The sequence below is a fragment of the Acomys minous genome, assembly GCF_964271855.1.
Source record: "Acomys minous genome assembly, chromosome: 9".
Taxonomy (NCBI): domain Eukaryota; kingdom Metazoa; phylum Chordata; class Mammalia; order Rodentia; family Muridae; genus Acomys; species Acomys minous.
In genome coordinates this window covers 26,305,769-26,324,732 of record NC_140490.1, presented here as the reverse complement: position 1 = coordinate 26,324,732, position 18,964 = coordinate 26,305,769, and the positions used below count along the sequence as shown (strand labels likewise).

Below are 18,964 nucleotides of genomic sequence, written 5' to 3'. Positions count from 1 at the left end.
TTTATGTGTAACAAGAGTGTAATTGTTACTGTCATGCAAATAGGGTGTTATATGTGCTTTCAGGCAACGGTGACAAGAAGGGAGACTGCACATGCTCAGTGCAGATGCAATTCCTTTTCAAATACCCAGCACAGATGGCAAATATATCTGCAGATGGATAGTCTGTAGGTATGAAAGGAACCACTGGATTAGGGGGAAACGTGGCATTTTCGTGAAAGCCAGAAAAATTCAGGCTGGCTGCCACATAATGTGAAAAAATGGAACAAAAGAAAGGAAAGGAAGAATGCGGATGGGGAAGCAGTGGCCCATGAGTTCAAAGCCTCACAGGCTGCCAGAAGATCTTTCGACCTGTCTATAGCAAATGCAGAGTGGGATTGAGGGACTAAGGCCAGAGATGTTCCTGGGCCATCGGAGGCTGTTTTCTAACCCAGTGACATAATGTTGAGATGAACCAATACAGAAGCAGGAAAGGCGGGCATTCTTTTGTAGAAGAGTGTGGCTCTGGAAGAGAGAAGCCGCAGCACTTGGAGATAGATTGAGTGGTGCAGGTCTGAGGGAGACAAGACACCAAGAATGACTCCCGTTTCTCCCATGAACAGCCCTGCCCAAGGACCATTCGCCAAGGGCGGGGCCAAGGTGTAAAAGGAAGTGGGGGACACAGTGAAGTTGTACCTGACAAGGAAATGCTTCCTCCCTCCTCTGAGAGCTGAGGGCTGGCTTCTTTGTGCCATGGTCCCTGGAGAGTCTTTAGAGTCTAAAGCTGTCTAACGTTTAGACAGATTGAAGGGATTCTTGATTCCATCCTAGCATTGCCTTAGCTGGAGCTGAGGTGCCAAGCAGGATCTTCTGCCATTTAAAAAAATGATATTAAAGGGAAATATTGAGTGGCCAAGGAAATAGCAGTGTCTTGCCAACTCTATCATTCTGCGCATCTGTCTCCAGAACACTATCCACTTTGGACATGATGATGCCAGCCCCTGGGGGGATGAATAAAGGTGTTCACATCCCTCCTCTGCCATACGCAGGCACTTATTTACATCTGGGATGAGTACATGTCTGGGCTGTGTGGTGTTTTATAAGCTTAATGGATATGTGAATGTGGGAGAGACAGAGACATAGAGAAAGATGACAGTAGATATCTGCTGGAGACACCATCCAATTAACTTAATGTCTGTGACATCATCCCACTTTAGTGGAAGGCTTCCTTCTGAATGAGTAGCCCTTGTTTTACTCATCATTTAAGCTCTTGTTAAGCTGCGTGGCTCTGTGAGAGAGCTCCTGTAGACACTTCTCAACATCAGCACCCTTGACATTGGTGGGCAACTCCATGCTGGGGCCTCAACCTACTGGATGCCACCATGCTGGCAATCAAAGGTGCCTGCCAGCATAGCCCTGCATCCACTGGAGAACAGAACTGCTCAGGCAGAGACTCATTGCACTTGAGCATTGGTTCTCAAACTCTAGGATCCAGACCAGGAAAAGCAGCCTTTCCAGAATGCTCCTTAGCATCTGAAGTGCGTGGGTCCTACTGAGGGAGAAATTCTACAGGGAGCCGCAGCAGTTGGTTTAATGAGCCCTCCATGGCTGCAGCCACACTAGTTTAAAGACACTAGAACAGATACGTGGTCACTAAAGTTTTGTGAAAAACAGTTACATGAACAAAGATTTTCAATAAAGATTTCTTTCTTTTCTCCTTTCCCTTTTAAAAAAAAAGTAAATAAGCCATTTCTCTCATTCATTTATTTTGTGAACTGAGGATGGAATCCAAGGCCCTGTGTGTGTTGGAAAACGTGTTCTAAAACTGAGCTATACCCTCAGCCTTTATTTTGTTGTGAGGCTTTTGGAGTGTTACGGTACGTGTGTGTGTGTGTGTGTGTGTGTGTGTGTGTGTGTGTGTGTGTGTGTGTGTGTGTATGTGTGTTTGTATTTATGTGTGTGCATGTGTGTACATGTGTGTGCATGTCTGTACGCGTGTGTGTGCATGTGCGTGCATGTGTGTGTGTCAATGAATGTGGAAGCCAGAGGACACCTCAGCTTTATTCCTCAAGCACCGTCCACTTGTTCTTTCCTTAGAAGACTGGGGCTCAAGAAGTAGGCCAATCTAGCCAGCCAACAAGGCTCTCTGCTCCCCAGTCCTACAATTTAAAACACTTGTCACCACACCTGGGCATAGAACTCGGGTCCTCGTCCTTGCAAGGCAAGTGCTTTACTAACTGGGCCACCTCCCCAGCTTGCCCTCAGTTTTGTGAGACTTGAGTCTCACCGTGTAGCTTATGCTTCCCTGGAACTTGCTGTGTAGCCCAGGCTATCCTTGAACTCGTGATCCTCCTGCCTCTGCCTTCCAGCTGCTGGGATTTTAGGCATGTGGTCATGTTATCTTAATTTTGAAGCTCAAAGATTATTACTATGTCTCTGTTATAGAAATTTTTAGAAATACATAACCAATTTTTTAATTTCTTGAGAGGTTTGCTGTGTTGAAGAAAATATTTTTACCTTCATTTCCAAAGATAAACAGTAGCAGCATACTTGGGAATAAATAAATATATGTGGAAATGTTTTAAGTAGCATAAAAATATGTTGCCTGGCCTGTGGTGTAGTAGAAAGGCTCTGTCGAGTTAGCAGGTCACTGCCCCTCACTCCACAGCCCTTCCCTAACCCTGCATTTCCCTGGTTTCTTCCTTAGCTTTTTCCTCCCACCTCTGTCTTCACTTGTCCCCAGTCTATCCTAAGTATTGACTAAAGAGACAGAGTGTTCATGTTTATTTAAGTGTTTGTTTTTAATAAATCCTAAAATTTAGAAAAGGTCAGATCAAAATTCTGTTTTGTTTGTGTTTTTTTTTTTCAAATTCTTTGCATTGGTAAGAAATTCAGTAAGTCGGTATCCCCCATAGAATACAGGTTTCTGAGCAGTAAATAGATTCCAAAAGTCATTTTTTCAGAGAAGAAATGGGTGCTTCACTTAAATATTTGTATTTGGAAGAATAGTATTCCAAAAGAAAAATTAGTATGACTTTATTTATAGCCATGTTCATTGTTAAACATTTATATTCAAAATCTGACCTGTCACCTGCATACTACTGAATAAGACTACCTTTATAAATCTGATTTTCTGTTGTACATGGTATGCGGGAGGCAAAAACAAGCTACTGTTTCGGATTTGAGGTCATACTGTGTTGTGGGTTGTGGCCTTGATTTAGTGATTCCCAAACAGCTTTTGTGGTCATATTTTAGTGAACTGACTTTAAGAAGGGTGTGGGGGCCACATCTCGTTCCATTCCGCCACACTTCTTCTTGTTGACGAAGATGTTGATGATGTTGTGGTTGTGTTGGGACAAGTTCCCTAAAGTTCTGATCATTTTACTTCCTCCTCGTGAGTGCTGGGGTGACAGGCCTGTGCCACCACTCTCAGCTTATGTAGTGCGGGGGGGGGGGGGGGGGGGGAAGCCCAAGCAAAGGCTTCTTCCATGCTGTGCGAGCGCCTCGTGAGCCGCCTCCCGGCTTCCATGCTTTGTGGCCCTTGTCTCAGTTGTGTGTGTGAGCGCATGAGTCAATACGAAAGGGTTGTCATTCTGAGTTTTAAAAGGTTGAAGACGCTGAGTGGGTAGGGTAGAAGGGAGGGTTTATGGCAGAGATGGCAGGCATAGCCAGGCCTCTGGTGACATCAGACTTGGTCAAAGAGAGCTGGGAGGTGCCTCCCACATGTAGAAGAAAGCAGGAGCAGAGCTTCCCTTTGGACCTTAACACCTGGCATGCGGAACCTAAGTGCCAAAAGGAAGGGGAAAGAAAAGAAAACATAAAGGGGTTGGCACTTTCCTCCGTCTTTAGGCAGGAAGATTCTAGAACTCTGGGTTGATAAAGTTATAAAAACAAAAGAAAAGGGATAAATCTATACATAGATCCAAAAGGGTTTCCTCTCAAATAGCTACATAAACTTACTCAGTTAAAATGCAGCAAATATGAGTTGGGGCATATAAAGCAGTGGGCAGGATATGAGCAATATTTTTAAAATGTGCTTTGTTCCGAGTGACATAGATACAAAGGGTGAAAATTAGTAAGTAGTTGGTCGCCCATTCTTCTCTGTGGAGATCCTGTTCCAGGTGCTGCAGCTTGCTTTCTCACCACCCCAGAACACGTTTGTCTGCTCAGCTGCCTGCTTAGGTCTGGAACGCACAGGAGAAGTGTCTTCTCGTGTCCACCCATGACCTCACATCTCAGACCTTCAAACAAAACTTTGCGGAGATTCAGACCACTATGACTCCCAAGTCTTTCAGCTGAGGCTCTCGGTTCTGAAAAAAAAACAAACCGTATTTCAAAGCCATACATTGATGGGTGGTGTGTCTGTGTTGCTACCAAACCTTTTACATTTATCTGTTTATTTGTTATTCATTCATTCATTCATTCATTCATTTGGTTAGTTAGCTAGGTGTGTGTGTGTGTGTGTGTGTGTGTGTGTGTGTGTGTGTGTGTGTGTGTACACATGCTTGGCAGCATCAAGCTGAGTCATCTCACTAGCCTGTCATTACTATTTTAATCTGTATACCTCCTGACAGTCTCATGAAATCCAGATTTCTAGAATATTTTGTGTAGTTCTGCCTAGTATCCAGTCCAGCCTCTCTAACCCCTATGGCTATATGTTCAAGATCCTGCCTCCGGCTTATCACAGTTCACAGGGGGGGTCGGGGTATGGGGGAGTTCCGAGGCTCTCTCAGTCCGTCCAGTATACACCCACAGCTGGGCAGTGCCTTAGGAAGAAAGAGACGAGGAGCTAGGGAGAAGCCTTGCTTGGCAAAGTGCTTGCTCAGCAAATGAGGGACCTGAGCCTGCACCCACTAAAAGCTGGGGGAGGCAGAATGCGTGTGACTCCAGCTCTGGGTGGGCAGACTGGGGAGTCAGCAGAGCTCTCCCTAGCTAGCTAGTCTAGCCAATTAGTGAGCTCCAGGTTTGGCGAGAGGCTCTGTCTTAAAAATACAAAGTTGGGGACAATAGAGGAGGACACCTGACACTCATCTCTGGTTTTTTGACATGTGCTCATACTGCACATGCAACCTTGTGTGTACACACACACACACACACACACACACACACACCAGAAAAGGAAAAAGGAGGCCTGCTGGCCACCTGAGCATCTTGGAAATTTGGTGATATAATCTCTTCTTCCTAGAGGCCATGCTCCTGGAAGGCAAAGTACTTATGTGCCACATCCAGGGACAGACCTGACTGGGTGGTGAGGGAATGAGGAAAGGACAGACAGACAGATAGGATTGCATGGTGGTCTGGTCTCTCAGTTGGAGAAACCACAGCAGCTCAGAAGCTCAGCATGTTTATAATATAAAACTGAACAGAGATGTGGAGTCATTTTACACACCTGGACCAGGACGTGGGGTTATAGTGTACACTTGGAACTGGGAGGTGGGGTTATAGTGTACACCTGGAACTCAGAGGCAGGGTTGTAGTGTACACCTGGAACTGGGAGGCAGGGTTATAGTGTACACCTGGAACTCAGAAGAGGGGTTGTAGTGTACACCTGGAACTGGGAGGTGGGGTTGTAGTGTACACCTGGAACTGGGAGGCGGGGTTATAGTGTACACCTGGAACTGGGAGGCGGGGTTGTAGTGTACACCTGGAACTGGGAGGCAGGGTTATAGTGTACACCTGGAACTGGGAGGCAGGGTTAGCCAGAAACAGTCTCTGTAGGGGAGCAGTCTTCAGGCCATAAAAACCCTGAGGTAAGAAACGATAGCATTTTCTGCACACTGCCAGTTCTTGCATGAGGTCCCTGGAGGAAGACTGCCATGCCTCCAAGCCTGAGGCTATGAGGTCCTTGGTTTGGCCATGCCTATGTCAACACACACATTCGCTCACTTAAGCCTTTCTCTTTTCCTTACACTTGTGTCTCTTTTCTTCTTCTCTTGTGTTTCTCAGAGGAGCTGTTCATAAATGATGTCTCAGGAAGCCAGTATTGATGACAACCCACTCACCTTGAACTGCACGCCAGAGCCATCTGTAGAAAATACCTTTCTTTACTAGACAGCTTGAGCCTCTTTCTCTGTGGGTGGCCAGAGACAGAAAGCTGAGCTGTTCAGAGAAGGCCTGTCTTGTGCCAGGGAATTTAGATCCGCCGAGCTGTTATCTCTTATAGTTGTGTGCCTCCTGAAAACCTGAATTACAGGTAACTAATATTCCTTCTGAGTGCCAGAGCAAACTGTAAACCTTTAATTCCCAGATGACTGGGATGTTAATATTCAAATAGTTCCTTTTATAGTCCGTGTGTAATGATTTGGTTGTCTCCAGACCTCGGTAATAAAAGCATCCTTAAAGGGTTCCAACTTCACAGCATTTCTGTACAGTATCTTTTGGAAAGACTTTTGAAGTCCACTGTGGAAGCAACTAAGACTCCAATTTCTTGGGTGTGAACTGAGGTTCAGAGAAATCTTCTAAGAGCCTTGGCGGAAAGCACCAAGGCGGGATTAGGCTAAAGCAAACTTGACTTTGAATCCTGCCTGGAAATAGGACATGTTCCTGGGCTCTTTTGGTCATCTCTTCCCATTGTTTAAAACTGATAATACTTACCTACATGATACCATATGGCTGATGGGTGAGGACGCCTGGCTTATATCACAAGCAGTTCACATCCCTCTCTACCTCGTTATTAAAATATATGTAAATACTCCAAAATCATTGTGACTGGTCTGCTCTTATGAGGAAACTATGCTTCCCATTTCCTACTTACAGTGTAGCATGCAAATTTCCATGTCTAAATTAGTTTTGGATCAGTAACCACCTGTTACTTGACTAATGTACGGACATATGCTAATATACACCTGTACGCTGCTCCACCCAGCCTTATCCCACACACCCAATTTCTATTGCCAACAGAAACATCAATAGCAGGGTACCCATGATGCTTCTACCAACCACCCCACCTGGCACAGCCACACACAGCCCAGAGGCTCCCAGTAATGATCACCTCCGAGTGCCTCCACAGAAATGTTTTGCCAGGTCATTGATATTAGAGATAAATGCCAAAGTACATCTACATAGGAACAAGTGTGATGGCAGAATTCTAAGAGGAGAAAGCGTATGAGCCAGTTCAAGGTAGCCTGTCTGGAAGACAGAGCATGTTGTTGGGAGAAAAACAAAACAAAACAAGCAATGGTGGGGGATATGTTCTTGCAAATGAATGACTTTCGACTCCTCCCCTGCTATTTTCTCGAACCGTGAGTCTCCTAACAGCCTCAGACTCCTGGGTCTTGGCCTCAGACTTTGTGAACCAGTAGGCCTGTGGCTAGGACAAGTAATATTTTCTGGCCCAGACAATGCTTCCCCTACTGACCCTAGGAACACACTGTGAGAGTCACTCATATGTGCAATTTATAATGAGTTAATGCTTTTCATATTTTCAGCCTGTAACCATTGCAATAGCACTACAATAACATGGAAGTTCAGGGTATCTCTGTCATATGTGGACTTAAAATCCTTCAGGTATACATCCAGGAATGGGAGCTCAGCACCATTTTTAATTTTGAAAAGTTATTTACTACCTATTTCCTGTTTTCATTTAACATTGCCATAACTGACCAGAAGCAAACAGAAATCACAATTCTAAATGATACAACTCTCTAGTCTTTGCAGGAAATTGACTCATAAAACATCATCTCCTGTCTCAACAGTGCTTTATAACAGCTACTCAGCTAGACAAATGATAATAAACATGTACATATCCCATGGCCAGCAGCGACAGGGGCTCTGGCTGTGTTTGCTTACAGGTCGGTAGCTAACTCTGCCACCATGATTGGGCATGCTTGTGTATTCAAGGCTGGCTTCTTATGGGCCAGTGGTGTCTACTGGAACAATGGGGAAATTATACCATCACATTTTCTCCTCTCCCAGCAAGCTAGCCCAGGCATGCTGTCATGGTACAGACTGAGGAGCAAGGCCCAGAGCCAGCCCAGTGCCAGTGGCACTTTTCAGATGTTGGCTTGAATCATGTCTGCCAACAACCAAGGCATTCCCATGGCTGAGCCAGGACTCAGAGCAGAGGTTCACGGCAGAAGGCATAAACATAGGGAAGAAGCAAATCTTGCTGGTCACTACATCTTCCACAGGCAGGAGTCCTCCTCCTACCATAGCACTTGTCACCATCTCACATCCTAATGATTTTAGTGGGGCAAGAAACAATTGATGTAACAGATGCAAGCCAAAACAATATTCTTTTTGTTGACAATGTGATTGTATACCTATGAAAGCCAAGGGTCTTTAGTGAAGCCGCCATCGTCATCGTCGATAAGGATATGTAGCAAGGTTTAAAAACTAAATAGGTAAATAAATCAGTGTCTTATTGGCTATAATAAATTGCTTAAAAACTATTTATTCAACACTGACTGAATACCAAGATAGTCTTGGGCAAAAGAAACCGAATCCTTTTCCCTCATGGAGCTAACACTTGAGCTGAAGAACTGGAAAATAAACTACAAAAGAGATGGATGACAAGAGCTGCAGAGAAAAATCTGTTTTTCCAAATAAGATCATAGATTCTAAGGATTGAGTCATGAAGATGACTTTTGTAAATACTGTGATATTAAACCTCCGGTTAAATCAGTAACCATTTTAAAGGAGTGATAATATCCAGCGCTGGGCATTGTGGTCCATGTTTAGTCATTGGGGAGTTGTTGGGAAAAGTAATTCTGGTCCAGCTATATCATAAATATCATAAGAGCTGAGAAATACATGGGAAGTGAGTACCCAACCTTAATTTGCATAAAGTACCAGTAGACTCTGCCAGAATTCTCGTCTGAGGGTTTCAGTAGAAGGTCCTTGGAGTTGCAATCCTTGTGATAGTGTGTTTGTTTGTCCTTCATTCTTAGCATAACCGAGCATGCTCACATGTCGCTAGCCTCTCTGGTAGCCATTGCACAAGTGAGCAGAACCCACAAGCTAGTCTCACAAGTTCCTCACGTGGCGACTATATGCTAAACTTCAGGAGTCCTGAAAGCTTTGCGTCCATGCCTGGGGCACAGCAGGATCATGGCTTGTCATTTGACTGGACACAGCTAGAGATGTAATCAGTTGTTTTTACTGAGTCACTGCTGAGTGGGAAAACAGCCATGCCATGTGAGCCAGGAGCTCAGAGACAGCACAGGCAAGTCAAGGGTAACCAGAATGGTCCGCTGCCCTGCTCCCACTTCCCCATGTTCCCACGGTGTGTGCAGCAGTGGTAATGCACTGAAAAGATACACAGCTTCTTTTTCTAGAGAAACCATGTGCATTGAATGGTATAAACTCTGGTGTGTTTGTTTATGGGGGTAAGGTGTACCTGCCCAGAAATTCAAGACTTCCTAGGATTTCTGTTAAGAACTGGGGTGTACTCATTCATAATAAGTCTCCTGAAGTCCCAATTTCAGCCAACACTAAGAAGAAACTCTGTTCCTTCGATCATGGGATTTGTATAAGTAATGAGGAGTGGGACAATTACACTTGGTACTCTAGGCAAGCCAAATGAAAATAGAGGGTGAGTCCTAAAGACTATTTTCAGGCTGCAGGGATGTCTATGCCAACTTGAGGATGCTCACACGAAGCCCACAGTTAACTTCTTGGAAAGCATCCTCAGTTCAAGTGATTGAGCCCACAAGCTCAAGGGATAACTGAGAGGGAGCCTATCTGTCTCTGTCGCCTCTGTCTCTCCCTCCACCTCCCCTCCCTCCCCTCCTCCTTCTCCTCCTCTTCTTCCTCTCTCTCTCTCTCTCTCTCTCTCTCTCTCTCTCTCTCTCCCTCCCTCCCTCTGTCTCTGTCTCTGTCTCTTTCTGTCTCTGTCTCTCCTGCCCTTCTCTCTCACATGTTGAAGTGTGTCTGTGTATGTGTATTTCTAAGAACATAAATACAACATGATTGGCCTGTATAATATTACCACGCGTGCGTGTGTGTGTGTGTGTGTGTGTGTGTGTGTGTGTGTGTGTGTGTGTGTGTGATACATCTACAACAACACTGCACCTAGGGCCCACGGATGGTTGACGAAGAGGAGGAAGAGGAGTGGAAACATGGTCAGAGCCAGATGAGCAGGAGTTTGCTGTGAGGTTGTGTGTCCCTGAACTGTTAGAAGCTCCGCCCATAAACTCTGATCCTTTTAAAGATCCCTTGGGCCCACTGCACAGCTCTTGCTTTCTTCTTTTATCAGTTCATCTACAGTGAGCACAAATCACCCTCCTCCTGAGGGAAAAAGGGGCGGGGGAGGGACTAGAGAGCCTGAAGTATTTCTGGAGTAGATTTTTTAAGACACGACCAATTTAGCTATTTCCATAAGCATGCTTTAGAGGCTTATTTCATGGTGGCTTGTAGCAAATTAAAATTCTCAACTGGGTGTAAATGTGAGAGGCGAGTGCTTGCTGCAGGGCAGAGGATGGATGGCCTCGCTGGTGCCATCTTTTCCCAGGTTCAGAGCAAGTGATGAAGACACCTGTTACAAGGTTGCAAGGCCTGAGCTCCTGTCATACAGGTCTTGAAGTAACTACCATTATGTGACTTTCTGGGACGTGGTTTCCTCCTCCTGACCTCATTTTCTTCTTCCTGTTTAGAATAACCATAAACAAGAGCAGCATAGGGTGTCATAGGCCATTTAGTGTTAAATATTATTGCCCTTTTAATTATTTCGCAGTAATTACTTGTATTAAACCAGGTCAGTTTTACTGCATTTGCATGACATTGGAACACATAAAAAATTTAAAAGCGCATTTTATGGTTTCCTGGGGGTGAAGGTAATTTCTGTGGGTGGGGGTAGAGTGACTTCTGGGGATTGGTAAACTTCAAAAATTTTAACTAGGTATTGGTCAAATAATTGTTATACAATCTGGGCACGTGTTTACCAGGGAGGTAAACTTTAATACAAAACACAAACCAAAATAATAAAAAGGATTTGTAGGATTTTAAAAGGAAAAAGAACGATATTCCAGTCTTTTCTGAGACAGTATTACCTTGTAGCCCAGGCTGGCCTGGAACTCGCTATGTAGCCGTGGCTAGCCTGAAGCTTGGGCCACTACTGCCTCAGCCTCTTTAGTGATAGCATTAGGCTGAGATGCCGTGCCTGGCTTCTGCAGAGTTTTAATAAAACACTTTCCTTTCATCTTTTCATAGTTCTTTTGCACACTGTCAACCACAGAGATTTGATGACCTAGGACTGATTTATTCAGTAAAGAATGAATATCAAGCAGATGTTGAGGCGTCTTTACAAGTAAGGGTAATGTAGCCCTGTGGTAGGCCCTCAGGAGGCAGAGACAGGCAGACCTCTGAGTTTGAGGCCAGCCTGGTCTACAGAGCAAGTTCTAGGACAGCTAGGGCTACACAGAGAAACCCTGTCTCGAACCCTCCCTCACAAAAGTAAGAGTAATGCATCTGCACCCTCTTTCTCGAGCATGTGACTCAGCAAGTGTGAGATGCAGCTCAGAAGGAAGTGTGTGTGTGTGTGTGTGTGTGTGTGTGTGTGTGTGTGTCTAAACTTCAGAATTCTAAAGCCCAGTTTCTTAAACTTGCTGCATGCTGGTGTTTCTAAAAGGTTACAGACCTAGAGAGAAGGCTTAGGGGAAAACAGTAACCATAGGTCAAACATGAGGACCTGAAGTCAAATCCCTACCCTGTGAAAACCTGGGCACGGCTGTGTGTGCCTGGAGCTGGGCACTGTGAAAAATGGGCATGGCTGTGTGTGCCTGGAGCTGGGCACTGTGAAAACCTGGGCATGGCTGTATGTGCCTGGAGCTGGGCACTGTGAAAACCTGGGCACGGCTGTGTGTGCCTGGAGCTGGGCACTGTGAAGACCTGGGCATGGCTGTATGTGCCTGGAGCTGGGCACTGTGAAAACCTGGGCATGGCTGTGTGTGCCTGGAGCTGGGCACTGTGAAGACCTGGGCATGGCTGTGTGTGCCTGGAGCTGGGCACTGTGAAGACCTGGGCATGGCTGTGTGTGCCTGGAGCTGGGCACTGTGAAGACCTGGGCATGGCTGTGTGTGCCTGGAGCTGGGCACTGTGAAAACCTGGGCACGGCTGTGTGTGCCTGGAGCTGGGCACTGTAGGTGAATGGAAACAGCAGGAATGCTAGGGCATGAGGAGGTAGGATAAGGTAGACTAAGCAGGGCACACTTCTTGTGTATGCATGGGCACACACGTATGTACACAAGTGTACATACACCAATGTACATACACCACACACACATACACACACACACACACACACACACACACACACACACACACACACAATTAAAAATAGTAAAACATTTAAAAAATAAAAATAAAAATAAAACATTTTAGCTTAGGTACACGCCAGAACTTCTGATCCATTGTTCTGGATGTTACCCAGCATCCACCTCTTTCAAGGCTCCCAGGCATGCCAAGGAGTCCTGTCACTGTGGCCACTGGCTGAGTAGAGGGAAGGAGGCTGCTGTTCTCAACAGCAGCTAAGCCCAGGGAAGAACTGGGCCTTATTCGTTCGCCTTCAGCTAATTCGTCATCATGCCACTGTTTGCCCAGGCCTGTAGCTTCAGCATACAGGAATTTATTATATGTTTCTATAATGAGTATGTGTTTGTTTATAAAGCCTTAATGTCCTGTCTGGGACATCATCCGCTTTAGCCCATAAATGTGTAAATGCCAGGGGTGGGGACCACTTTAAAGTGGCTTTATTTAAAGGAGAACTGCAGTCTAAAGGACACTTTAAAGGAAATCACAACAATCCCACAATCCTTTTCTTCAGCTCCATTTGTAGCTTTTCTGCTCCTGCCCTACTGCCTTCATGTAAGAAGAGGAAATGAAGAGAAGTAGTCTCTGTGGAAACTCAGTGTCTCCCAGTTCACCATTAGATTCTCGCAAGTCAGGTCACTCCGGGGTGAAGAGCTCCTGTGTTCTATGGAAAGCTCAGTGCTTCACATAACTGCGTGCTTACTGCATCTCTGCATCCTTTCTAATCTATGGGCTCTAACTTACACTGAGTGCCTTCAAAAGATGCCCCCCAGTGTACCTTATAGTGCCCCATACTATGTCCAAGAAGCAACACTTAATAGGACTGGAAGAGCCTCTTGATATTACCAAGGAAGTAGAGGCAGACCCTTGAAGGAAGCCTCAGAAGCAAGGGTCTTAACCATCTTCCTCACCTGAGACATCCTGCAGTTAAAGGGCTCCTTGCAGGAAGGTGGCAAAGCACCATTCCCTTGAGGCTTTAAAGCATCAACATAGAGTGTGCAGAGAAGCCTATGATACTGATGTCCCTGAAGAAGCCATGCTTCTGTGGGAGAAACGCCCTTCCACACCACCAGGCTATATAAGTGAATGCCTAATCACCGCTCACTCATGGAGTGTCTTTCTCCTGGAACCTTTCCAGGCTCAACAGATGGGGCATGCGGACCCATCCTCTCCTTGCTTTCACACTGATCACAAGCCATGTTACTTGCTGCATTATCCTCAGCATGTACCTTCTGGTTATGCTCCTCTGCTAGACTTGGCTATTTCCAGCCTCGTTACTCAAGCGTACATACTGCTATTACACAGGGCCTGCATTCAGTCATCAGTTCCCATATTGGGTAGTTCATAACAGTTTCTTAACTCTACTTCCAGGGGACCTAATGCCATCTTCTGGCCACTGAGAGCACCTGCACACCTATAAGCAGAGACACACAGAGAGACAGGCATGTGGGCACACACCCACGCTCACACACTATCTTACAACCAGCCTCTGAACAGGGTCCTGTGCTGAGAGGTTGGCAGGAATTAGCATAGGATAGATGATTTCTCTCCAAACACCCAGCAATTGCAGAAGACGGCATTTGGAAGTGAGTTGCCCGCGCTGTGATACTGGCTCGTGGTTTCTTAGCAAAAGCTCTGGACTTTTAGCTTCTGACCTAAGTCCACATTATCCTGAACTAGGAAGCCACAGCAACGCTGTCATTTGACCCCTGTTAGTGGTGGGTCTCACTTTTCCTGCCTCTCCAGCTGGACTCTAATGGAAGATCAAAGAACTTCTCAAGATCTGGCCCTCTTCTTCACTCAAGTGGATTAATGTTGATGATTAAGTCCAAGCTCTTGACTGCACTGGAGTAGCAGCGGAAGCAGATTGACCTGTAATTCTGAGCAAAATCAAAAGACAGTGGTGAGCTGCTGCACAAGTAAATGCAGGAAACTGAAAACCAACTGAAAAGCTTGGGTGAGAGGAGCAAGTCACATTAGATTAACAGGCTGGTGTTCTTGCCTGTGCAGCCACTAGACAAATAAAGCTACAAAGCTGACAGTTACTGGTTTGGGTAGCCATGTTGTAATTGCTCTGTAGTAACTAATGGCTCTCATGTAAGGCAGTGTGGAAGGGGAGGATTGCCCACCCCTGACCTGTTAAACATCTCTGGACAGCCTATGCTAGCCTCTTGCAGTTGGGGAATCTGACCTCTGCCAAAACTCCATCACTAGTCAAAGGATGCTCAGTTGCCGCAGCCCTGGAACTCAAGCCTCATGAAGGCAGGCTTACCTCAGAATGCCAGGGCACTCTTAATGTCCCGTGGACACCCGCTTTTTCTGGGTGCATAGATAAGCCAAAGAGTATGGGAAGGCTGCAAGCCCCAATTGAGGTGCTGAGTTCTGCTGTGCTCAGCAAACTTGCTAAAATAAAAATTTAAGTTTAAAAGGCTAGGAAATCTTAAATGCCCTAACAGATTTTGCCTTCATGCTTGAGGAACTGAGCTGGAGACTTGGCTCAGCAGTTACAGTTCAGGGTGCTCTTCCAGAGACTTCGGGTTTGATTCCCAGCATCCACGTGGCTGCTAACAACTATTTCTAACTCCAGTTCCAGAGAATCTGAGACTCTCTTCTGCCCTCCACAGACACTGTATATGCATGATGATGCACAGGCACGTGTGCTGGCAGAACATCCACGCACGTAAAAAAAAAATGGAATAAAATTAACTTATAAGCAGTTGGCATTAAAAATTTTTTTACTCAGGTATGGCTCATTGAAAGCAACGTCTAATTGCTCAGCAATATCAGGGACACTGTATGCCAGATGTTTCCTTGTTTGTGCCTTATTTGTTTTTAAGGTTATTATTTACTGTGAGGATCCCTTGAAAGGGCTGTCTGCCTCTCTGGACATTCTCACGAGGGTCTCAAACAGCTAATCTGAGGGAGGAAAAAATGACCATATCCTGCCCTGCAATTATCCTGCAGCCTTTTATTCCTAAAAGGAAGATGTACCTTTCTGTCCTCTGATTGTTGATGACAATAGGTAGGGACGTCACTCATCGCCCATTGATGTGAAAACTTTTAGGATTTCCAAAGCAGTGCATAGTCACATATGCCCGTGTCTCTTTCTCACACTTAAAGCTTGAGCTGGTTTCAGCAGCACAGTGTTGGTCCCCTGTGTGACCTTCTATATGGAGTGTTAGCTCCCTTTTTGCGTTTAAATTGGATTTTCAGAAACTAGGATGGTAAGTTTCCAGAGCAAGGACAGCATTTAAAATATGATTATCTGGGGAACTGAAGATAGTGTCTCACTTCCAGGAATGGCGTTTATTTGTTTTGGGTGTGCTATTTCAGACAGCTAACAGGTTTGCAGAACTTATAGGGAATTTTTCTTCTTGCATCTGAGTGAGCAACTTCTACCCTGGGTCTCTTACCTTGGATGGCTGTACTAGGTGCTGCAGTGTGTTCCTAGAAAGCAAACAGCAGCTAATGTTGAGGGAAAGTCCCTCAATCTGCAGAACCAAGTCAGTGAGTCTTATATTTGACTGAAAATTACAGAACACTGGATCAAAAATGCCTTAAAGATGTGCTAGCTCTCAAAGTCAGAACTCTGGAGGCAGTGGCTTTAAGATTTGCCCTGTGTGCTATTACATCGTATTGCAAGTGGTGCCCTTTGTCCCCAGGCTGCCCTCTGAGTCACAAGCCCTGGAATCTCCAGATATGTATACACACACACACACACACACACACACACACACACACACACACACACACACACACACACCACACATTTACACACATAGCCTGGGAAGGAGAAATTGGTGCTGGTGCATCACGTTCCTGGAGAGGCTTGCAGAGCATCTTCTGGGACCCAGTGCACTTGATACAAACTTACATACACCTGGAGGGGATGCAGGGAGTTGCCAGAATCTTGGGGGCGTGGGGCAGTGTCTGATGACCTCTCCACCCTCACTTTCTATAGCATAATGTCACCAGGCCTGACCCTGTGGAGAGTGTGTGTGGACAATCATGGTGCTTTGATGACGGTGGCAAAGACTGTTTGCCTGGAGACAGTGATGTACAGCAGGAGCCTCTGCTGGCGTAGTCCTCACTGCAGAGGAACTGTCCTGTCCTGAAAACCCTCCCCACGGCAGACAGCCTTTACATCTCATTGGTCAAAGTGGATCGATCACATGTTCAAACCTTCATACTAAAAGAGATTATGTGTTTCAGTTACCAGTAACTTGACCATCCCCCGCCCCAGAGGTAACAGTTTAGAAAGTGACTTCCCAGGTCTAGAGTCTGGACTGGGTTCAGCTGGCTGGATCTTCTGTTTCACACGATGTCTTCTGGCCTTACAACAGTCAAGTTTCCCTGGGATCCTACAAGTCATATGTCTTTTTTTTTTTTTTTTAATTCTCAGGGTCTCTCACCATGTGGCTGGCTCTTCAGTAGCCTCAGAAAGATCTGTGTGTCTGTACATGGTGGCCAGCTTCCAGAAGTCCATACAAGTGGAAGCTGTAGGGCTGCTCCAAGTGTAGGCTGAGAAGCCACCCAGCAGCCCTTTGTCACTGTCTTGGTCAAAATAAGTTTCAGGTAAGCGCAATCCAGAATGCCCACCTACCTTACTGATAGGCTTGGCACAACCACAGGACCAAAGGCAAGCAGGACTTTTTTAGCCGTGCATGGAAACAATCTGAGCATCCAAGCACACACCAGGCACTCTGAGAGCCCTTTGCTATACTGTTACATAATCTTTTGTGCATATCTGACATCATGTATAACCCTAAATGAAATGATGGCGTGTGTCCTAGTGAGCTTTCTTTGTCAAAAATGCATTTTTATTATATATTCTTTAGTCACTTCATGCATGAGTAAAATGGATCATGGCCATCTCCCAGTGACCTCCTCCAACCCCTCTGAAATCCACTCACCCCCTACAACTTCCTCCCAGCTTCGAGGCTCCTTTTGTTTTCCTTGAGAAGACTCCCATAACAGACTTTCTGAATGAGAAGAAGCGGTTTCTCTTAGTTAAGCAATAGTCTGCAGTTGCTTTTCAGTTCTTCCTCCCTCATGGGAAGTTCTCTTTGCAGACTGACTGGGTGGTCCAAGAGAGAGGGAGGGGAGGTGGAAGAGAGGAGAGAGACCCGTACTCTGATGAGACTCAATGGCTTCATTACCAACCCGTCTCAACAGTCTCGGATCTGCTCAGGTGCTGGGTGTCTGCGGGTAATGGTATTCTCAGAGGACCGCAAACTAATGACTGAGGGACGTTTCCCAAGTGGCCTACCTAATTTTGGTTGTAATCAGCTAGCATTTCATTCTTGATTTGTGGACAGACCAGTGAGCAGCAGCAGGTGCAAGAGATTCTGGGAAAGAAAATAACAAACAAAAACTTCACAGCTGAGAAATTACGTCAAGTGGTATTTTTAGGAGCACGGTTAAATTTGCTAAATTTCAAATAAATTTAAATTTAAAAAAAAAAAAAAGAAGAAGAAGAAATTGGCCAAAGTTCTGTTTAGGTGGTGAAGTGTCTTGATGCAGTTTGTGGGACATTCAGTGGCTTACACAGGTTGAGCACCCTCAGAGCAGGCACAGGGTGAAAAGCAGAGCTGCAGTCCCTCCTTACCATTAAGAGTCCACATTTCTAGCATTGGCAGAGTGCCGATAAGTGCAGTGAACCAAGCCGAAGTTAATCATTAATGGCATGCCGTGCGCGCTCCCTGTGCTATGCACCATCTCATTCATGGCCGCAGCCCCTTTATAAGACAAGGCTGTGATGGTCCAGATGTTACTGATGAGGAGGCTGAACCTCTGCACAACTAGCAAGCGCTGCAGCTCGATGTGATCCTGGGCGTCTGAGACTTGGAAGCAAGGCCAAGGAGAGCCCCTGTGCTAGTGGGGCAGGAGCAGGACGCCCAGCGTGAGAGTTTGGGCTGCCTCCTTCCACCGCAGACACAGACGCAGACACCAGCTGTGGCCTCTGGTGGATCTGCCATATGCTCCGCCTCCCATTCCAAGAGATGGGAAGAAAAAAAAAAACACAGTCTAGTGTGAGCATCTTGCCAAAATCTTTTTTCTAGAATTTCTGGAGAGACCGTTGGATTCCAGAAAACACAGTTTTAATCCCCGCTGGAGCATATGTTAAGGTGCAACAGTCGTAGCACAAGTAAGCAGGGTGGGGGCAGGGGAGTGCTTTATCCCAAACCCACTACTTTCTAGACACGAGGCTGAGAACCTGAGATTTGCTCATGAGATAAGATTGGTCCCGAGCCCAGGACGGAGCCTCACTGAGCTAGGAAGAAGAACCCAAAACAAGTGATGCACACTGTGTCAGGCCCAGGGAGCTGCTGCGGAGGTTTCAGTCTGTCATTATCACTCATTATCACCCAAAATCCCAGTGTGAAAGTTAGATGTATTCCTAACTCCACCAGAGGCGGAAAGCTTCCATTTTGTAGCTACAGAAACCAGGGGGCTCTTAAATTGTAATATTTTAATAAAAACTGCATGCTCATAAGAACAGTAGTGATGCTGAACAGCCCGTCACTCCCCGTCTCCCAGCCTGCCTTGCTGAGGAGACACCTAGAGACATTTCTCCATGTTCTAATAGGGCTTACCAGATATTCTGTGGATGCAGTGTGTGTGTTTGTGTGTGTGTGCGCACGTGTGCACTCATCCACACACATATGTATGATACACGCACACAAGCAAATTCAGTGCAGTGTACCTTAATTACTGATTTTCTAAATGCCCGTCTTCTCAA

At 45.8% G+C, this 18,964-nt stretch overlaps 1 protein-coding gene across 17 annotated transcripts in view; it reads left to right on the top strand.

Annotated features, from left to right (window-relative positions):
* Positions 1 to 18,964, top strand: part of THRB (thyroid hormone receptor beta) — a 337,445-nt gene that overhangs the window by 170,163 nt on the left and 148,318 nt on the right. The window contains exon 1 of one of the 17 annotated variants that reach the window (XM_084794686.1): positions 16,660 to 16,797. The exons of the other annotated variants lie outside the window; for them this stretch is intronic. The gene's annotated coding sequence lies outside the window, so the exon portion shown is untranslated. Of the gene's footprint in view, positions 1 to 16,659; positions 16,798 to 18,964 lie in introns of those variants that run through there. 17 annotated transcript variants of the gene reach the window in all.